Here is a 20122-nt window from a genome sequence, read left to right as displayed (position 1 = left end):
ATTTAACTTTGCAAATACATAAATATATCTGCAAGATATGTTATAACATTTTGAGATATTTGAATTGTGACGCTTATTTTTTTGATGAATCAGAAATTCTTTGATTATTTTAAATAATAAAAAATTAAAACTGCACACTGAAAATTCACCTTACTTCTTTTTTTTTTTTTTTTTTTTAAATTTTTTTTTCAACGTTTTTTATTTATTTTTGAGACAGAGAGAGACAGAGCATGAACGGGGGAGGGGCAGAGAGAGGGAGACACAGAATCGGAAACAGGCTCCAGGCTCCGAGCCATCAGCCCAGAGCCTGACGCGGGGCTCGAACTCACGGACCGCGAGATCGTGACCTGGCTGAAGTCGGACGCTTAACCGACTGCGCCACCCAGGCGCCCCTCACCTTACTTCTTAATACAAACTCTCTGTATTACCATTGCACAGTTCGCTCATAATTTTATTTGTAACACTGAAAACAACATTTGTTGATTTTGAAGTATTTCTTTAACATCCCGGATGTCAGTGAAAATACGTACTGAATTACTAACACCCTACAGCTATTAATGTCAGCTATAAACGCACATTGTAGGTCCATCATAGCTGCTATTACAGCAATGAGAGTTGGAAAGCTGATGTTTTCACATGAAATATTTTTAAAGCCTTTGTTAGTTGATAAACTCCATGGATCTATTCTCAGTAGTTTTGAAAGTAACATTCTCTTCATGGTTTAGTTTTTTTTTTTTTTTTTACTCTTTACAAACCCTACATATATATGAGCAGTAACAATTCATTTTCACATAGGATACTTTTACCCATTATGTGAAAATTTGCTTGACTGCAGTTCATTACACAGCTGATTTTCAACATTTTTCATAATCTCATCAAGCCTTCTTGACAAAATATCATTGCTTAGTGAAACACAAAAATCTTTCTCATTTGAACTTTTTTCTATAAATAAAAATAACAACCTCTCAATCAGTTGTAAAGATTCATTTTCTTTAATATTTTTTTTTATTTTTCATATTGTGTAATATACTGTTCTATTCTGTAAAAAATAAGACCTTTGATGGACATTTAGGCTCTTTCCATAATTTGGCTATTATTTCTCTGATTAGGATTATTTAAAACAGTTTGGTTGCTGTAATACAATTTTAAAACTTTTCCTATGAATTTCAGCAGTATGATATATCCTTGTTAATTTCATCAATGTATTTCTTTGTGAAATTTGCGTTAAATTTCACTAGTTTAAAGGATTTCTTTAAAAATGTGTTGTTAGATTAGGAATATGAGAAATTTCCACATGGAAGGATTTTAAAGATCTTGATAGTTTCATAATTAGAACTGTGGGAAAATCCCATTTCTTTTTTTTTTTTTTTTTTTTTTTTTTTTTTTTTTTTTTTTTTGAATTCAAGTTAGTTAACATACAGTATAGTCTTGGCTTCAGGAGTAGAATCCAGTGATTCATCTTTTACATATGACACCCAGTGCTCATCCCAAAAAGTGCCTTCCTTAATGCCCATTCTGCATTTAACTCATCCTCCCACCCACTACCCCTCCAACAGCCCTCAGTTTGTTCTCTGTGTTTAAGTCTTTTATGGTTTGCTTCTCCCTGTTTTTATCTTATTTTCCTTCCCTTCCCTTATGTTCATATGTTGAGTTTCTCAAATTCCACATATGAGTAAAATCATATGATATCTGTCTTTCTCTGACTAATTTCGCTTAGCATAATACCCTCTAGTTCCATCCATACTGTTGCAAATGGCAAGATTTCATTCTTTTACATAACCAAGTAGTATTCCATATGTACATACACACACACACACACACACACACACATATACACACCACATTTTCTTTATCATTCATCAGTCAATGGACATTTGGGCTCTTTCCATAATTTGGTTATTATTGATAGTGCTGCTATAAACATTGGGGTGCGTATGCCCCTTTGAAACAGCATGCCTATATCCCTTGGATAAATACCTAGTAGCACAATTGCTGGGTCATAGGGTAAATCTATTTTTAATTTTTTTTGAGGAAACTCCATACTGTTTTCCAGAGAGGCTGCACCAGTCTGCATTCCAAACAACAGTGCAAAGGTGTTCCCCTTTCCCACATCCTCACCAACAGCTGTTGTTTTGTGAGTTGTTTATTTTAGCCATTCTGACTAGTGCAAGGTGATATCTCACTGTGGTTTTGATTCATATTTCCCTGATGATGAGTGACATTGAGCATCTTTTCATGTGTCTGTTAGCCATCTGGATGTCTTCTTTGGAAAAGTGTCTATTCATGTCTTCTGCTCATTTCTTCACTGGAGTATTTGTTTCTTCGGTGTTGAGTTTGGCAAGTTCTTTATAGATTTTGGATACTAACCCTTCATCCGATATGTCATTTGCAAATATCTTCTCCTTTTCCATTGGTTGACTTTTAGTTTTACTGATTGTTTCCTTAGCTGTACAGAGCTTTGTACCTTGATGAAGTTCCAATAGTTCATTTTTGTTTTTATTTCCCTTGCCTCCAGAGACACGTCTAGTAAGAAGTTGCTGTAGCTGAGGTCAAAGAGGTTGTTGCCTGTTTTCTCATGTAGGAGTTTGATGGTTTCCTGTCTCACATTTAGGTCTTTCATCCATTTTGAACTTATTTTTGTGTGTGGTGTAAGAAAGTGGTTCAGTTTCATTCTTCTGCATGTCGCTTGTCCAGTTGGGAAAATCCCATTTCTGTAGGCTCATCATAGCTATCAGTGTGAACTACATCTGTTTACATCTTTTTAGATTCTTGCTTTTCAGTATTTTATTCTCCTGAGATCCTGTCTATAGCCACAATTACTTTGGAATACCCATAAGTCATCTATTCCATTTGCATTAGTCTCACTGACAAGCACATTTATGATGGGATAATTTGGAAGGCTATTTCTCATCTTCCTGTACTCACCCAGGCTTTTATCCCTCTTATACTTGTGTCCACATTTCTTCTCACCTTTACAGACACAGTTTCAGACCAACCAGGCTATTCATTAGTCCCTGTATATACTTAGACTTTTAAGTACTTGCTTCTGTGAAGATTTATCCAACTTCTCTTGCAGTTTTACTTTGCTAATTGGTCCAGTCAGTGTTCCTTTCCACAGCTTCTTTCCCAATAATCTTCCCTTAAATTTCCCACCACAGAGTAATTTTCCAATGTTACAGAATAATAATCAAATCCTCCCTCTGATTCTGCTGTCGGTTCTCTAGTACCTAAAATACTCCACATTCTATTCTTAGGCAAAATTCTTATCCTTTAAAAAGATATGCCTAGATTTATTTTTGAAGAATCAAAAAAAACAAGATAAAATATTCTGGTGAGGGCAGGCTGGGGTAAGTTTCTGTTATCTGTCAAAATTTAAGATTGTCTTTAAGGAGAGCTTGGCTGGCTCTATTGGTGGACCATGTGACTCTCTCAACATTGTGAGTTTGAGACCCCTGTTGTGTGTAGAGATTACTTAAGAAAAAATAAAATATTAAAAAATGATTGTCTCCAAGATAACTGATTATCTTCACTATCACACTCTCTGGTTTATCATTTTCCTCCTCTCCACAAACTCAACATTTCACCAGTCTCTCAAAACCATTGTGGGGGAGGAAACAAAAAAAGGTTCTTAATATTAAGAGGGGAAAGATGAGTAAAATTATCTTTTTTCCTCGTTCTTAGTATTGATATGATATGCTTTAAGATTCTATTTGTGCCTGTGAACATCATGAGGTTAGATAATTGCTTTTTGTTGGTTCTTTATCTTTATAAAGTTCTTTCACTCAATGGAGAGTCCAAAATGTTTGATTTTTATTAAGAAATTAATTTGTAGAAAAAATACTAGTAAAATTTCAAAACAGCTTCTATTATATTCCATCTTAAAAATACATACTTACAGGGGCTCCTGGGTAGTGTCCAACTTTGGTTCAGCTCATGATCTTGGGATTTGTGGGTTCGAGCCATGTGTCAGGCTCTGTGCTGATAGCTTGGAGCCTGGAGCCTGCTTCGGATTCTGTGTCTCCCTCTCTCTCTGCCTCTCTCCTGCTCACACTCTGTCTCTTTCTCTCAAAAATAAATAAACATTAAAAAAAAATTTTAAACAAATACTTACAAATTGGATGCTGTGTGTATATTTTGCTTTATGTGACACTGACTGACAAAAGAAGGAAAGTGACAGGTAGAAAGTATATGGGAAAAAGCAATACCTATGATTTTTAGAGATAAAAGGAGAAACTAATTAAGAAGGGAATTAATACAGCCTATTTTGGCCATAACACAAAGCAATTAGCTTGGCTAAAAAGGAGAAAAGAAGAAGAGGAGAATCTGATTACTGACCTTATAAACTAAGTATATTATCAAATTCTTTAATAGGATCAAAGAGTCTCATTTAAGATGTATAGTAGAAAGTAGGTATACAATTCTGAAAAATAAATGCACATTTATAATTAAAATCTAATGTAAGGAAACTAAAAGCAAGAATCAAGAAAATAATAAGTCATATACAGTGTAGAAGAGTAAAAAAATCCACACACACACACACACACACACACACACACAAAGACCTTAAATGTCAATTAACTGCAATTGCAAACAGGTACATTGGGGGTACTTGCTTTTGCATAATTAAAAATAATAACTGAAAGCAATTTTAAAACATTTTATACTGCAAAAAAGGGGCTTTTTATAACAAGAGGACCCTAGGCAAACAAACATTCCAGAACAGATTCTCCACAAATATGCCTTTTACTAAGTCATTTCCAACCCTTGCATTCAAGTCCCCTGCAGTTTTTATTGATTGCTGTGGAAGAGAGAAAACATACATCTGCCTGTTAAGGCACACCTCATTACAGTGACTTCTGGAAAGTAATGTGCTTGAACAACCAAACATATGCAATATATTCAAAATGTTTAATTTCATTAAAAAGTAACAGCAAAAGTTTCAATATCACTAAAATAACAAGGATCTAAATGTTTAATATCACCAATACATGCACATTAAAACAATGAGATAACCTCATATCCTATAAAATTAACACAATTTGAGATGTAATTTATTCAGACTATTTAAATGATTTATTTTATACGTAATTCTAAATAGTGTTTGTAAAGTATTGTAGTACAACATTGCCATAAACATAAAATTTAAACTGCCTATATTGTCCAAGAAAAAAAATTTAAACTGTCTATATTATCTGAGAAAAAAAAAAACTTTGTGTGAACCTACCAAATTGACCAGTTAAAATAAATAACTGAGTAACCCAGGAGACCATGCTCTCCTGAGTGGCTGTGGAGCAGAGCCCCCTGATGATCCATTATGAATATGTATCCTCAGAGAAAATTAAATGTTGTATCCAGACACCGCAATTCTGGGGTTATTACCTATTATGACTCAGAGTCCTGAGATGAGAGTTTGAATGCATATGTGGATATGCACTACATCATGAGACTCTCCAACCAGAAGATCCTGCCTTCTCCTCTCAAACTGAAATGGCAGGGCTTTATCGAGATCATTGATATTGCCAAAGAGTCAAGTTTAGGATTAGACATAAGTTTAAGGTTTAAATTAAGTCTTAGTTTGAGATCCTCACTACTTAATAGGGCCTCAGAGAGCAACAGCCTTAGGGGTACATACTTCTCTGAGTTTGAAGATGACTTATGAGATTGAAGAAAAATATAGCTGAGTAGATAGAAAAGTTTTGGAGTCAAGGAAATCTGGATTTAAACACTTGTCTCTCCATATATTGGCTGTGTGAACATAAACCAGTTATCAAACGTCTATAACCTCACTTTGCTTATCTGGAAAATAGGGATAACAAATCTGTTTCCATACAGCTGTTATTTGGATTGAGTAAAGTATAATATGTAAGTGCCTAAAACAGTATCTGGTATATAGTAAGAACTGGCAGATATCTTGTGTACTAAGTGCTCAATAAACAGGAAGTATTATTAACATACCTTGATTCCTCCACAAAAATGTTGTCCTATGGCTCATAATTTGTGTGTTGTAAAAAATCATTGTGTTATTCGAACACCTAAGTGGCTCAGTAGGTTAAGCATCTGACTGGCTTTCAGCTCAGGTCATGATCTCAGTTCCTGAGATGGAGCCCTGCATTGGGTTCCCTCATACTCTCTCCTTCTCTCTCTGCCCCATGCACTCTCTCTCTCAAATATAAATAAATTAATTAAAAAAAAATAATCATTGTGTTACTTCTGACTTTTCTATTGTCTTCTGCTTAAAAGTGTGTGAGAATATTTGTTTTTTCATGTTTTTCTTATCAATACTTTTAAAGATTTCATACTTTTATAATAAGATTATTACATTATAGTTATTAAATATTTATTTTTAATGTTTATTTATTTATTTTGAAAGAGAGAAGATACGAGTATGAGCTGGGGAGGGGCAAAGAGAGGGAGAGAAAGAATCCCAAGCAGGATCCACACTGTTAGCACAGAGCCCAATGCAGGACTTGATCCCATGAACTGTGAGATCATGACCTGAGCCTAAATCAAGAGTTGGATGCTAACCAACTGAACCACCCAGGCACCACAGTGATTAAATATTCAAGTTGGTCAAAGGTTTTTACAAAAATTAAATATTATTTGGGTTATGAGTTTAATACAGTCCCTGGCCCATTGTAGGACACAAAAAGGGTAGCTTATCAATCAATATTTTAGTTGGCATGAAATTTTAACACATTAACTGGATAAATGGACATGAATCCTCTGGCTTTCATGATTCATCATGAGCTCAAGATCTCAGTCAAGCAAGGTTGCCTGGGTGGCTCAGCTGGTGGAGCCTGCTTGGGATTCTCTCTCTCTCTCTCTCTCTCTCTTTCTCTCTCTCTCTCTGTCCCTCCCCCACTTGTTCTCTGTCTCTCTCTCTGCTTCTCTCTCTCTCAAAATAAATAAATAAACACACACAAAAAAGATCTCAGTCAAGCAAAACAATAACCCTCTGGACTTCATTCAGGTGGGTGAGAGGGTTAAGCCAAGCGGGAGTAATTTTTGAGAAATGAAAGATAGCTGAAAACATCCTAATTAGCACACCTGTAATCTTGAATCATCTTCCTGTTTTGCCCAACAGACTTGTCTCACCGCTTGTCGTTGAGCCCTGAGTCCCACTCATGATTTACCATAAACTGAATGTGTCCCCGTCACTTGCATCTTTCCCACACTCTTCCTGTTTATGACAATTTTTAATGACCTGTCACATAATCTATACTACTATACAGTATCTATGCATATGTATACATACTTTATATGTGACATACTAGCACCCTTTACCTACAAAGCTATTTAAATTCTCACATCGTTCTCAAGAGTCTTATTTGACTTCCACAAAACACTTCTCATATTTCAAATGGGGTCAATTGAGAGGAAAAAGAACACAGGTCGCAATTATTATTATTATTATTATTATTATTATTATTTTTACCATAAAAGTGTGTAGGTTCTAGATGACAGTGTGTTGTCTCTTGAAAATCTGCTCTGTATTGGAGGAGTTTAATGTCAAATCATTTTGTCGACAGAATCTGGCACCGCCCTGGGCTGTGTTGCATGTTTGTAGTGAAATACAGTTCCAAAACATTCCGGGGAAGCAATCACTTCTGCATTGTCTGGCCTGAGGAATCTACCCCCACTTGCTCGTCTAACTCACATCTCTCACCTGCTGGCTGTCATTTCAAGAAGGGCCTTGATTGCAAGTGGTCTTAGCTGCGGGATAGCTCTGGAGATACATATTTTTTTGTCTTTAGACTATTTTTTCTATCTTCCAGTTTTTCTATCTGCTCTGGATTCCTGGGAATGACAAATTGTCATACGTATGAGATGTATGTTGTTAGGAATTTAAATTATCATATGTTTATATGATCACCAAAAAAGGTTTTACTTGGGTTTCCCCCACAATCTCATAAAAACGCATCTTTTATTTTGACTGACCCTCTTCAGCTTGAGTTATTTCACTTCTTTTTTAATGCATTTAGAAATCACAAGCTTCCCAAATCTCCCTTAACGTTTTTTTAAGACTCGTGTGTAGAAAACATACTTAACAACGTAGCATTGCAAGTAGGTCAAATAGAAATTCCCTGGAGGAGGTAGAAAATATATCTATCATTTTCATATGCTTATTACTAGGAGCCCATCTGAAATCTTATTAGCGCCGAGTATGGGGATTTTTTTTTTTTTTCTCTTTCCCTTTGGCTAATGACTTATTTACATATTGACTTGTCCCATGGGATTTGGGAGGTGGGGGGAACAATAAATGGGAATTTGTCTGGAGAATAAAACAGTATTCAAAAGCGTATTCTTCTTATGAAAATCCTTCTTTTGTTGCATTAACAACTTTGAAATGATCATTGTGTCATGAAATAATCGCTAAATGACATATGGCTCTTTAATCAGCATTGTTCACTGCTGGCAGGATCATAGAGTCATTGGACTTGCAAATATGCAGGTTTTGACTTATGGTGGCTTAGCGTAATGTATGAAAATCGGTGATGGGGTGTTTCAAACCAAGAAAATTCAGCTCTGATTTTACATGCATGGATAGCACTGGCCTGCACAGGAAAATGAAATCCATTACCCATTTTATTGTTTTCTACTTTTGTGAAGTTTGCTTCAGATTTTTGTGTGAGATTTTACACAGAAGGAAAAATATGTGAAACTCTTTTATTAAATTCTGTATATTTGAAGATAATCCTGCTAATGATGTAACTATCATCACCACAATGTTGATTCTACGTTCTACAGACATTCCTCACATGACTTATAGAAATGCACTCTCTCTAGGGAATACCAGCCTCCAATATTGGTCTAACGTGATCACAAACAGAAACACTGTTTTTGATTAAAGACATTATCTCCATACAATCAAATTTTTACCTAGATACAGGAAATATTAGAACAAATTGAAATATTATCCGTTCCTAATAACTTGGTGCTAAATATAGGAGTGTTATAGTTTTGTTTTTAAATAGCAACTGTCTTATTGATATCAATAGCTTTTACAAATAGATATTATTTATATGAAAGACATAACAAAGATTATTTCAATAAAACAGTAATGCATATTTATTTGTTACAGATGAATAGAAACTGCCAAGCGCAACACATATAAATTTTGTTTGCATTACAGATAGACAAAGCAAGACGATAACACAACCTTGAGGTAACCTCAGAGTCGCTTAAATTAAACTGCAGTCATGATACAGTTTTTTGAGATAGACTAGGCATTATGAACATATGCTTGTTTTCATGTGTTTATCTTATTTAAATTTTAGTTATAGCACCCTGAGATCGTTACTTTCTAATTTTTAGAAAAATAAACGAAGTCTCACTGAGGTTAAGTGACTTTCAGAGTTCAAACAACTAGTCAGTGAAAGAGCAAACATTATAATCAGTTCTTCGGTCTTTTTTTCTAGCACATTTTCTGTGCATGTATTGCAAGTTGAAGAGGGTGAAATCAGTCCACAATAAAAGAATATATGAGCTATGTCTATAAAAAACAAAGTCTATATTTCCATTATAATCTCTAAGACAAATATCTTTGTGTAATGAGGCAAATTTTAGCTTGCTGGCTTCCTGGATTACTTTGTTGGAAAGAATCTTAAGAATTCAGCTCATTGCCATGATTGAGAGTAAATGTCTGGATACATATTGCTGCCCCCTGGATTTGTTTCAGGGCCACAGTTTGGCAGTCTGACGTCTAGTTGGGATTGGTAACAAATCAGGAATCCCGTTATGGTAAGCTTCATTCCTAAGCTCAGGGAAGAGAACAAACTAAGAAGTCTGTGAATTGTTATTATTCTATTTATTTTTAACTAATAATCTCCCAGACACCATAGTTCAAACATATTTATCTTATGTCCTACAGTAGCAATTGTGCATACAAAGCAGGAAGAACTGATCATGTGTTACTTACAAAACCTCTCTTTTGACGTGTCTTCCTTCTCAGTTAGAATATGAGCTTTTTATTTTTTATTTTTTTAACGTTTATTTATTATTGAGAGACAGAGAGAGACAGAACATGAGTATGGGAGGGGCGGAGAGATGGGTAGACACAGAATCTGAAGCAGGCTCCAGGCTCTGAGCTGTCAGCACAGAGCCCAATAGGGGGCTCAAACTCACAAACTGTGAGATCATGACCTGAGCTGAAGTCGGACGCCCAACCAACTGAGCCACCCAGGCGCCCCATGAATGTGAGCTTTTTGATATCAGAGCAATAGTTCATGCCCTTTGCCATTCATAGGACACCAAGACAAAGACTTTACATAGATTTTGATATATTTGTTGATTTAATTTTTGATTATTCGATTTATTGTTTGACTTAACATTTGAAAATTTACCAAAAATTTAGAAATATTGTTATTTTTTCATGTATGTCCAGATAAAATTGTTTAAATCATACCGCCTATTTTTTCCAATGATAGTCCTCTCCATCTGAACTAATTTCAATAATTTTCTTTATACCTAATTTTGTTAATTTTAATAATAAAACTAATTTATCATTCTTCTGCTTAACTAGTACTTTATTCATGTAACAATTCTTCAACTCCTATCAGAAATGGATTCTGTTGGGGTGCCTGGGTGGCTCAGTCAGTTAAGCGTCCGATTTCGGCTCAGGCCATGATCTCGCGGTCTGTGAGTTTGAGCCCCACATCGGGCTCTGTGCTGACCGCTCAGAGCCTGGAGCCTGTTTCAGATTCTTTGTCTCCCTCTCTCTGACCCTCCCCCATGCATGCTCTGTCTCTCTCTGTCTCAAAAACAAATAAACGTTAAAAAAAAATTAAAAAAAAAAAAAAAGAAATGGATTCTGTTAATTAACCAACATTTTATACATATCTTCAGAGATTCAATTTTAAATAAACAAGTCACTGTTGACTTCTAAAATTATATTTTGGTGCATGCTTTTATATATTGTACATTTTAAAATCAGTTCTCATATTTTCTTTCACTAAATGGCTCCATGTTTATGTATAAACCATTTCCTACAACTGTATTTTAGGCACAGCTTTGAACAATTTATATCTTTTGGGATCTATTACCCTGGAAGGGCCTCTCTTCTATCTTGCTTCTATTTTATAAAACAAGGAGATATTTGATTTAAAACGTTTTCTTTACTGTTTATTCATTTTTGAAAGACAGAAAGAAACAGAGCGCAAGCAGGGGTTGGGCAGAGAGGGGGTGGGGCACAGAATCCAAAGCAGGCTCCGGGCTCTGAGATGTCAGCACAGGGACTAATGCGGGGCTGGAACCCTTGAGCCCTGAGATCATGACACGAGCCAAAGTCCGACGCTCAACCAAGTGAGCCATCCAGGTGCCCCAAGGAGATATTTGATTTAGGGCAGCAAAATATCCAGTGATGCTTTTGAGCTTCCACAAAAAAAAAAAAATGTCATGAAGATATTCTTTTTTTTTTTTTTTTTGCTCAGCAAGCTTTTATTTTTAGCTCTTATGTTAGTTATACGGTCTGTTACACAGTCTGTTATATGAATTCTATTAATTTGTGAGTGTGCAGTGAGGTAGAAGTCAAGGTTCTTTTTAAAATATATATATGGATATACAGTTGTTCTGGCACAATTTGTTGAAAAGAGTTTTTGTTTCCACAATGACTTGCTTTGGCTACTATTTTATTTGAAGAATAAGAAGTTTGTAGAAGTAAGTAGTTGTAATTTGAAGAATATTTGAAGGTTTGTATAGGCTGTTTTTTTTTTTTTTAATTTTTCTTCTGTTCTATTCATCTATGGTCTACTCTTTCACCAATATCAGACTATCAAGATTGGTGTAGTTTTATAGTTAATCCTGAAAGTAAGTTCTTCAATCTCTTTTTTTCTGAAAATTATTTCTCCTCTTTTCTATATAGATTTTGGAAACAGTGAGTCAATTTCTTCAAATATGCTTGCTAAGATATTGATTGAAATGGTGTCAAATCTACACCGTGATTTGGGGGAAATTGAAATGTTAAAATATAAAGTCCTCTCATCTTGTACGTGGTATATCTTTCCATTTTATTAAGTCATTTTTCATTTCTCTTCCACCCCTAAAATGCTCTCATTAGAATCTAAACAGTGAGTTTTCAGGGAATAAGTCTTGCATATTTTTTCACTAAATTTGTAATTAAGTATTCCATGTTTTTAATGATACTGTAAAAAGGTACTTTTCAAATTTTTGTTTCTTAATTGATCATTACTAATATGTAGAAATTCAATTGATTTATGGATATTGATGCTGTGACCTGAATTGCCACTGAATTCATTTACTACTTCTAGTGGGTATTTTGGAGATTTCTTTCTTTTCCAATTAATTGATTGCATAAGAGAATTAACTTTTGTGTATGTGCACTGTGCCCTGAAACACTGGTAAATTCACTTTGAATTCTTGTAAGTATTTTTGCTATTGTTAGATTTCTCAGGATTTCCTACATATATAATAATAGGCCATGCAAGAAAGGCATTTACTCTTTCTCTCTGATCTCTAGGTCTCATTTCTTTTTCTTGCCTTATACTAGCTAGCATCTCCTTACAATGTAGAATTCAAAATTGAAAAAAATATTCTTTGCTGTGTTTCCAATTTCAGGAGGAGAGCATTTACTGTTTCACATTAAGTATGATATTAGTTAGAGAGCTTTTAAATCACTTCATTTAAAGATATTTCCTCATATTTATAGTTTGCTGAGGTATTGTCCCATGAGCAGATACTGAATTTTGCCTTATTTTTTAAACAGTTAAAGTAACTACATGATGTTTCTCCTTTTTAAAATTAATGTGGTGGTTACATTAAATTATTTTTGAATACTGTTGTTCATTAGATAAATCTTAGATTCTTGAGATAAATCACATTTTCTAGTAATATATCTCATCATGTATAATGTATCTTATTGCATTCAATTTGCTAATTTTTCGAAGAATGTTTGCTTCTTATTCAGAAGGCCTTGTCTGTAATTTTCTCTCTTGAATATCCTTGTCTGGTTTTGGAATCAAAGACATACTTGCCTGACAATAAATTCAAAATATTCTTCCTCCTCTATTTTCTAAAATAATTTATATAATGTTACTATCATAATTTCCTTAAGTGCTAGGAATTTGCTGATGAAGCCTAATGGACCAAGAGTTACCTTTCTAGGGAGATTTCATAATTAAAAACTCAATAAATTCAGTATCTCTAATATATGTGATGCTATTGATATTTTCAGTTTTGGGTTGTAGCAATTATGTCTTTTAATAATTATTCCATTTTATACAAATTGCTGAATTTATTCACACAAAATTGTTTATTACATTCTTTTATTATCCTGTTAGTTTATGTAGAAATCTGTGTTGGTATCCATAGTTTCATTCCTTATCTTGGTAATTTATGGCTTCTTGCTCTCTGGAGAATTCCAAATTTTATTAATTTTTTTTTAGAATCAGCTTTTCACTTTGATATTCCCTACTATTTATTCATTTTTAGTTTCTTTCCTTCTTTCTTTCTTCTTTTTTTTTTGAAAGAAAGAGAGCAGGGGAGGGGCAGAGAGAGAGAGAGACAGAGACAGACACAGAGACACAGAGACACACAGAGAGAGAGAGAGAGAGACAGAAACCCAAGCAGGCTCCACATTGTCAGCACAGAGCCTGATACGGGGCTCGAGCCTACGATCCATGAGATCCTGACCTGAGCTGAAATCAAGTCAGACACTTAAGCGACTAAGCCACTCAGGTACCCCCATTTTTAGTTTCAATGACTTCTACTCTTAACTTCACTTTTTCCAGCTCATATGTTTTTCCCAGCTCATAAGTTTCCAACTCACAAGCACAGTTCATAAATTTTACATATTTTTAATTTTTAAACATAATGATTTAAAGTTTTAAATTACCCTGTAATGAATATTTTATCTGTGTTCCACAAATTTTGATGTTTGTGTTTTTACCATCATTCATATCTAAATATTTTCTAAGTTCTCTTGTGATTTTTTTCTTTTATATAACACATGGGTCATTTAGAGTGTTTCATCTAATTCCCAAATAGTTGAGTATTTCAAAATATCTTTCTGTTAAAGACTTCTATTTTAATTCCCATGTGGTCAGAGAACATATTATGTTATTTCTGTTCTTTAAAACTTATGCTAACGTATTTTGTTAGATTTACATCTGAGTGCCTCATTATTTGTACTTTTGTAAATGGTATTTCTTTTTCATTTCAAAATATATGATGGTATGCATTTGTCAAAACCCACAGAATATTACAGCACAAAAGTAAACTTGAATATATGTACATTTTTTTAAAAAAATTAGCCAGAAGAACATATCAAATGCAATGAATACCCCAACAAGAGATTCTGACTACATTACAAATTTATGCATATCCTCACCAAAATGGGTAGGCAGAAAAAAGAGCTGATCTAAGTAACTTTGGAAATTGTGTCTGATTGGAAACTATAAGACTAAGATAAAAGAAGCTGTACATCAACACTGTACTCTGGTTGTTTCTCTCAGGGGCGTGGGTTAACAATTTAGAAAAAGTTGTGTCTGCATAGTAGTTTTCAACAAATAATAAACAGACGATGGATACTGTGAGTCAGGTTTACCGTTATTAGAGAGGGAATTTACATATTAGCAAGGGGAAGGGTGATGAAAGTGAGCCATGTGGTAATGGATTGATTAGTCTGAGACTAATATGAACCCATGCTTAGCTTTATACAAATACAGAAGCATAGAGGAATAATTGTAGATATTTGTATATCCATGAGTACATATATAAATTTTCTAGTTGTCTCAGGTGAGAGGGCCTAGAAAGCAACACCACCCTAGAAAATTGAGCCTATCTGACTCCCAGGTCCTGCTTCCTAAAACCATTCTCCAAGAAAATGTATTCAGAGCTCCTCAGAGAAATGGCTTAATCTAGAGATGGGGCAGGAAATATATAAAATGAACCTGGAGCATCTTGTAGTGCTAAAACGTGAAGAAATAATCAAAAAGCCAAAAGCACTGGTACCTGCCAAAGGGACACAGATGCCAATCCAAAAGAGCTCCCAGTGGCCAAAGCTGAAATAATTTGCACAAAAAAATAATAACATAGTACTTTAGTTACCTTTATTTTTTTTTAATTTTTTTTAACGTTTATTTATTTTTGAGACAGAGAGAGAAAGAGCATGAACGGGGGAGGGGCAGGGAGAGAGACACACACAGAATCAAAAGCAGGCTCCAGGCTCTGAGCCATCAGCCCAGAGCCCGAGACGGGGCTCGAACTCAGGGACCGTGAGATCGTGACCTGAGCTGAAGTCGGACGCTTAACCACTGAGCCACCCAGGCGCCCCGTTACCTTTCTGATTATAACACAAAATATAAAAGAAATATCCATGAGTTCATATTGATGTAAATAAGTAATTTAATGAATAAACAAATGGAAGATAAGAGACAAATCTACTCTACCTAAGAATTCCAAATAATTTATGTAAATATTCCTCTCTCAAGGAGCTGGACCTTAGCTCTCTCACACCCCTTAAATGTGGGTTGTACTAAACAATGACTTACTTTCCATAAAGCGGGGGCTTCTGGGTGACTCAGTCTATCAAGCGTCTAACTCTTGATTTCAGCTCAGGTCAGGATCTCACAATTGTGAGATTGAGCCCCATGTCAGACACTGTGCTGAACATGGAGCCTGCTTAAGATTCTCTCTCTCGGCCCCTCTCCCCCTTCATGCACTCGCTCTTTCTCTCTCTAAAATAAATAAATAAATAAATAAATAAATAAATAAATAAATAAATAAATAAATAAAATTTTAAAGTAGAGTGTAGAAAAGGAGGGAATGAATACTTGTATAGAGGAAAAACCTGCCAAACACTACTTTAATGAAGGTCAGTGTCATCAACAAGTCATGTTGCACTGCCCTTGGTATGATGTGAAGTAAATGATACTTTACAATCTGAAGCTCTTTTTACCCAATTCATTTTCCTTTTATCTCTAGTTTTCCTGGTATTAAACATACATTGGCAACATGAAGGCTTTTCTTACTTATTCCTAATGACTCTCCCTTTTATTATTCACAGGTATTACCATGAGTAAATATTTTGAACTTCTACCTCTGTCTTGGATAAATTTCCTGGAGGAACCAGATGACATTTACTTTTAATGTGATAATTGATATGTTTGTGTTTAAGTCTACTAAAATGGTATTTGTTTTCTATTTGCCTATCTGCTCTTTCTTACTCTGTTCATCTTTTCCTGCCATCTCTAGCGAATTGATATTTTTAGTATTCCAATTGATCTCCTCTGTTGACTTTTTAGTCATGTCTTTTTGTGTTATTCGTTTTGTAGTTTCTTTTATGCATTTTTAATTTTGCAAGTGTACCTTCAGATATAATCTAATACTTTATAAACAAAGCAAGAATCATACAACAGTATACTTCAAATCACCAGCCTCCTATCCTCTGTGGCTTCATCATATAAGTTACATATGTTACAGATCTCACAATCTTTTGTTATTTTACTTTCAAAGGTGGTGCTTAAAGATATTTAAAGAGATAGATATTGATAGTAATATAAAGACATAGGACATAGGTGGACATAGGTGTAAATATTTAGATTATTTTTAAATATATGTTTTTTTATATTTAATTATATATTTTCTTTTTCTAGTGTTTTCTATTCCTTCATTTTCTATAGCCTGAAGGTCTTCTATTAGCATTTCTTGTAGTGCAGGTTTGCAAGTGATAAATTCTTTGAGCTTTAGTTTATCTGAAAAAGTCTTCATTTTACCTTTATTTTGAGGGGATATTTTTGAATATAGAAATCTTTGTGCATGACATTAATTTTTCTGACACTGAAGGGATGCTATTCCAAAATCTGCCTCTAATCATTTCTAGTAAGAAATCAGCAATACTCTTAAATTTATTCCATTGTAATGTCTTTTTCTCTCTAGGGGTTTTCCTATTTTTTTCTTTTCCTTTGGTTTTCAGTAGTTTAAGTATTATATGCCTATGTGTAGTTTCATCATATATATTATGCTTCACTTCTGAATTGGTGTCATGTCAATTTTGCAAAAATTTTTGCCATTATTTCTTTAAATTGTTTTTTTGTTTGTTTTGTTTTGTTTTGTTTTGTTTTGTTTTTTTACTACATTCCTTTCTCCTGCTTGGGCTCCAAATGGAGATATTAAACCATTTTATATTGTCCCATAAACCTTGCAAGCTCTGTTCTCTTTTATTAACTCTTTTTACCTTTGGTATTTCAATTTGGACACTTTCTACTGGCCTATATTTAAGGACCTTGGTTCACTGATTCTTTTCCCTGCTGTGTTCAGCTGAGTCTCTTGATCAGCTTATCAGATGAATTCTGTTTCTGTTACCATATTTTTCATTTCCAATTTTTAGTTCTTACTCTATTTGACAATATCTATCCCTCTGATAATATATCCCATTTTTTATGCTTGTCATCTGCCTTTTGCTCTAGATTCTTTAATATATTTATCACAATTACCTTAGGAGAGCTGGCCTTTTCCATGAAACCCAAACATTTTTATTATAGTTACTTTTAAATTGCTGATTGATCATCCCAACATCTCTTGACTGCTTCTTTGTTGGTTATGGGTTTTATTTTCTTTCTTGTTCACTTGTCTAATAAATATTTCTTAAATGCCAGACAATTCTTTAAAAGATATAGATGAATGATGTTTACGCCTACAGAAGAGCTCTTCACTCCTTCTGAGTCAATCTTATCTGTAGTCGAGCTTGGTCTAGAATCTGTTGTTGCTTTAGTTAGATTTAGTTGAGCGAGGTTTCAAATGATTTGAGGGTTAAGTTCAGAATCTTTCCTTTAATAGACTTGGGATTGTGGGATTGGAGTGCCTGACATTCTGTTTTCCTGTCCTCAGACTCAGCAGTCCCAATGTTCATGCACCTTGGGGAGGTTTTTATTTTTTATTTTCTAAGTTTATTTATTTATTTTTGAGAGAGAGACAGAGAGAGGCAGAGAGTGAGGGAGAGAGAGAGACTCCCAAGCTGGCTCCACAATGTCAGCACAGAGCCCAATGTAGGGCTTGAGCTCATGAACTGTGAAATCATGACCTACTAAACCCCCAGGCACTCCTTGCATTTTATCTCATCTCTCTTTCCCACACTCAGCCACACAGGACTTGCCTCATGCTCATTTAAGACCCAGAGTGTCTGTAGAGATTCCCCCCATTCTTCTGCACGGTCCTCACACTTTAGAAATTTCTGTGAACCTGCACCTTAAGGTTACTCCAGCTCTCCTCCAGGCAGAGACAGACACTGCCCTTGACTCAGTGTAAGGCATGGAGGGGCTGGAAGCTTTCCCTCAGTTACTCTTCTCCTGCCTTCACATGTTAGCTGGATCTTCATACCATTGCACAATGAGTACCCAAAGCGCTTAGGGATTTCGGGCAGTTCTATCGTCCTCCCCTAGACTTCAGCAGCCTTTACACACCTGAATCTCCTGTGAAATGTGTCTCAGCTTCCCTGTGCTGCTCACAGTGTTTCTCATGAGTGCTCAGTGAAGCTTGTGCGAAAGAGTTGGCAGGTAGTTGCAGATTTTGTCTCTGCCTCCCTGGGATTCTAAATTGTCATACCAGCCATTAACAGTCTTTAACAACTTATTATAACCATTTTCCCTTTAGTCACAGGTATGATGGCTTCTTCCTCCCCCTTCTGTTTCACAAGGTGTAGAAGCAGCCATGGATCACTTCTCTTCTAGGTCAGGCTAACCACTCAGATGTTTGATGAGCTTAAGAAACTATGACTTTAAGGTTCTTATTGCTAGGGTGGAGGGACATTCTCTGGCAACTCTATGTATCCCACCTGGAAGCAGAAATCGTCATTTTTAATTTTTAATTAACTAGTTAGTTTCTACAATAATATCTTTGAAAAATGATAAATAAAAGATTTTTTAATGTTTATTTATTTTGGGGAGAGTGTGAGTGGGGGAGCAGAGAGAGGGGGGTACAGAGGATCCAAGCAGGCTCCACGGTGACAACAGAGAGCCCTACATGGGGCTCGACCTCATGAACTGTGAGATCATCATCTGAGCTGAAGTCAAGAGCCAGATGCTTAACTGACTGAGCCACCCAAGCACCCCAAAATGGTTTAAATTTTTTAAATATTTGCAATTAATGTATCTTACTCCTAAAAGCTTATTACATTTAATTTACCTAACAATATTATTTTTAATTTTTTTGAGAGTGTGCATGTGCACAAGCAGGGAAGGGGCAGAGGAAGAGGAAGAGAAGGAATCTTAAACTTTTTATAAAATAGACTTTGTTGGGGCGCCTGGGTGGCGCAGTCGGTTGAGCGTCCGACTTCAGCCAGGTCACGATCTCACGGTCCGTGAGTTCGAGCCCCGCGTCAGGCTCTGGGCTGATGGCTCAGAGCCTGGAGCCTGTTTCCGATTCTGTGTCTCCCTCTCTCTCTGTCCCTCCCCCGTTCATGCTCTGTCTCTCTCTGTCCCAAAAAATAAAATAAACGTTGAAAAAAAAAATTTTTTAAAAAAATAAAATAGACTTTGTTTAAAACATGGCCCAAAGCAGGACTCAATCTCATGACTGTGAGATCATGACCTGAGCCAAAATCAAGAGTCTGTTGTTTAACTGACTGAGCCACCCAGACACCCCTCTAACAATATTATTGAGAGCCCACCATTAGGATTTCTCAGAAAGATATACAATTTCTAGGTTTATGAAACCTCAAGTCACAAATCCAATATAGAGTAAATGAGTAGCACACATGGCTAACTGATAAGAGAATCTTCTGTGAGGGGTATTTCCCTATATGCAAAACTAGAACACTATCGTTATAGAACTAAGAGATTATGAATCCTGAAGTGTAAGTACAAAAGTCCAGGTGAGATTAAGGTAATTGTGGAGACATTAAAAGGCTTGTTGAATAAAAATATTTATTGTTTAAGTCTAATCCTAGGATAATAGAAAACTATTGCAATTCGTTGAAATAATAAAGAGCCTATTTTTCAGACCTTATATGAAGCAATGTTAAAGCTTAAGGGAAGCAAAACAATATGCTTGACATAACCTGAATATAAAATATTGTCTGCATTTTCAGATACACTCACCTTGAATATGAGCTTGAAAACTTCAAGCTGATAAAAATACTAATAAATGGCTTGTCATCAAAATAAATATT

Source organism: Neofelis nebulosa, chromosome 7 (assembly GCF_028018385.1).
Source record: "Neofelis nebulosa isolate mNeoNeb1 chromosome 7, mNeoNeb1.pri, whole genome shotgun sequence".
Lineage (NCBI taxonomy): Eukaryota > Metazoa > Chordata > Mammalia > Carnivora > Felidae > Neofelis > Neofelis nebulosa.
Note: the sequence above shows the minus strand (reverse complement) of the source record.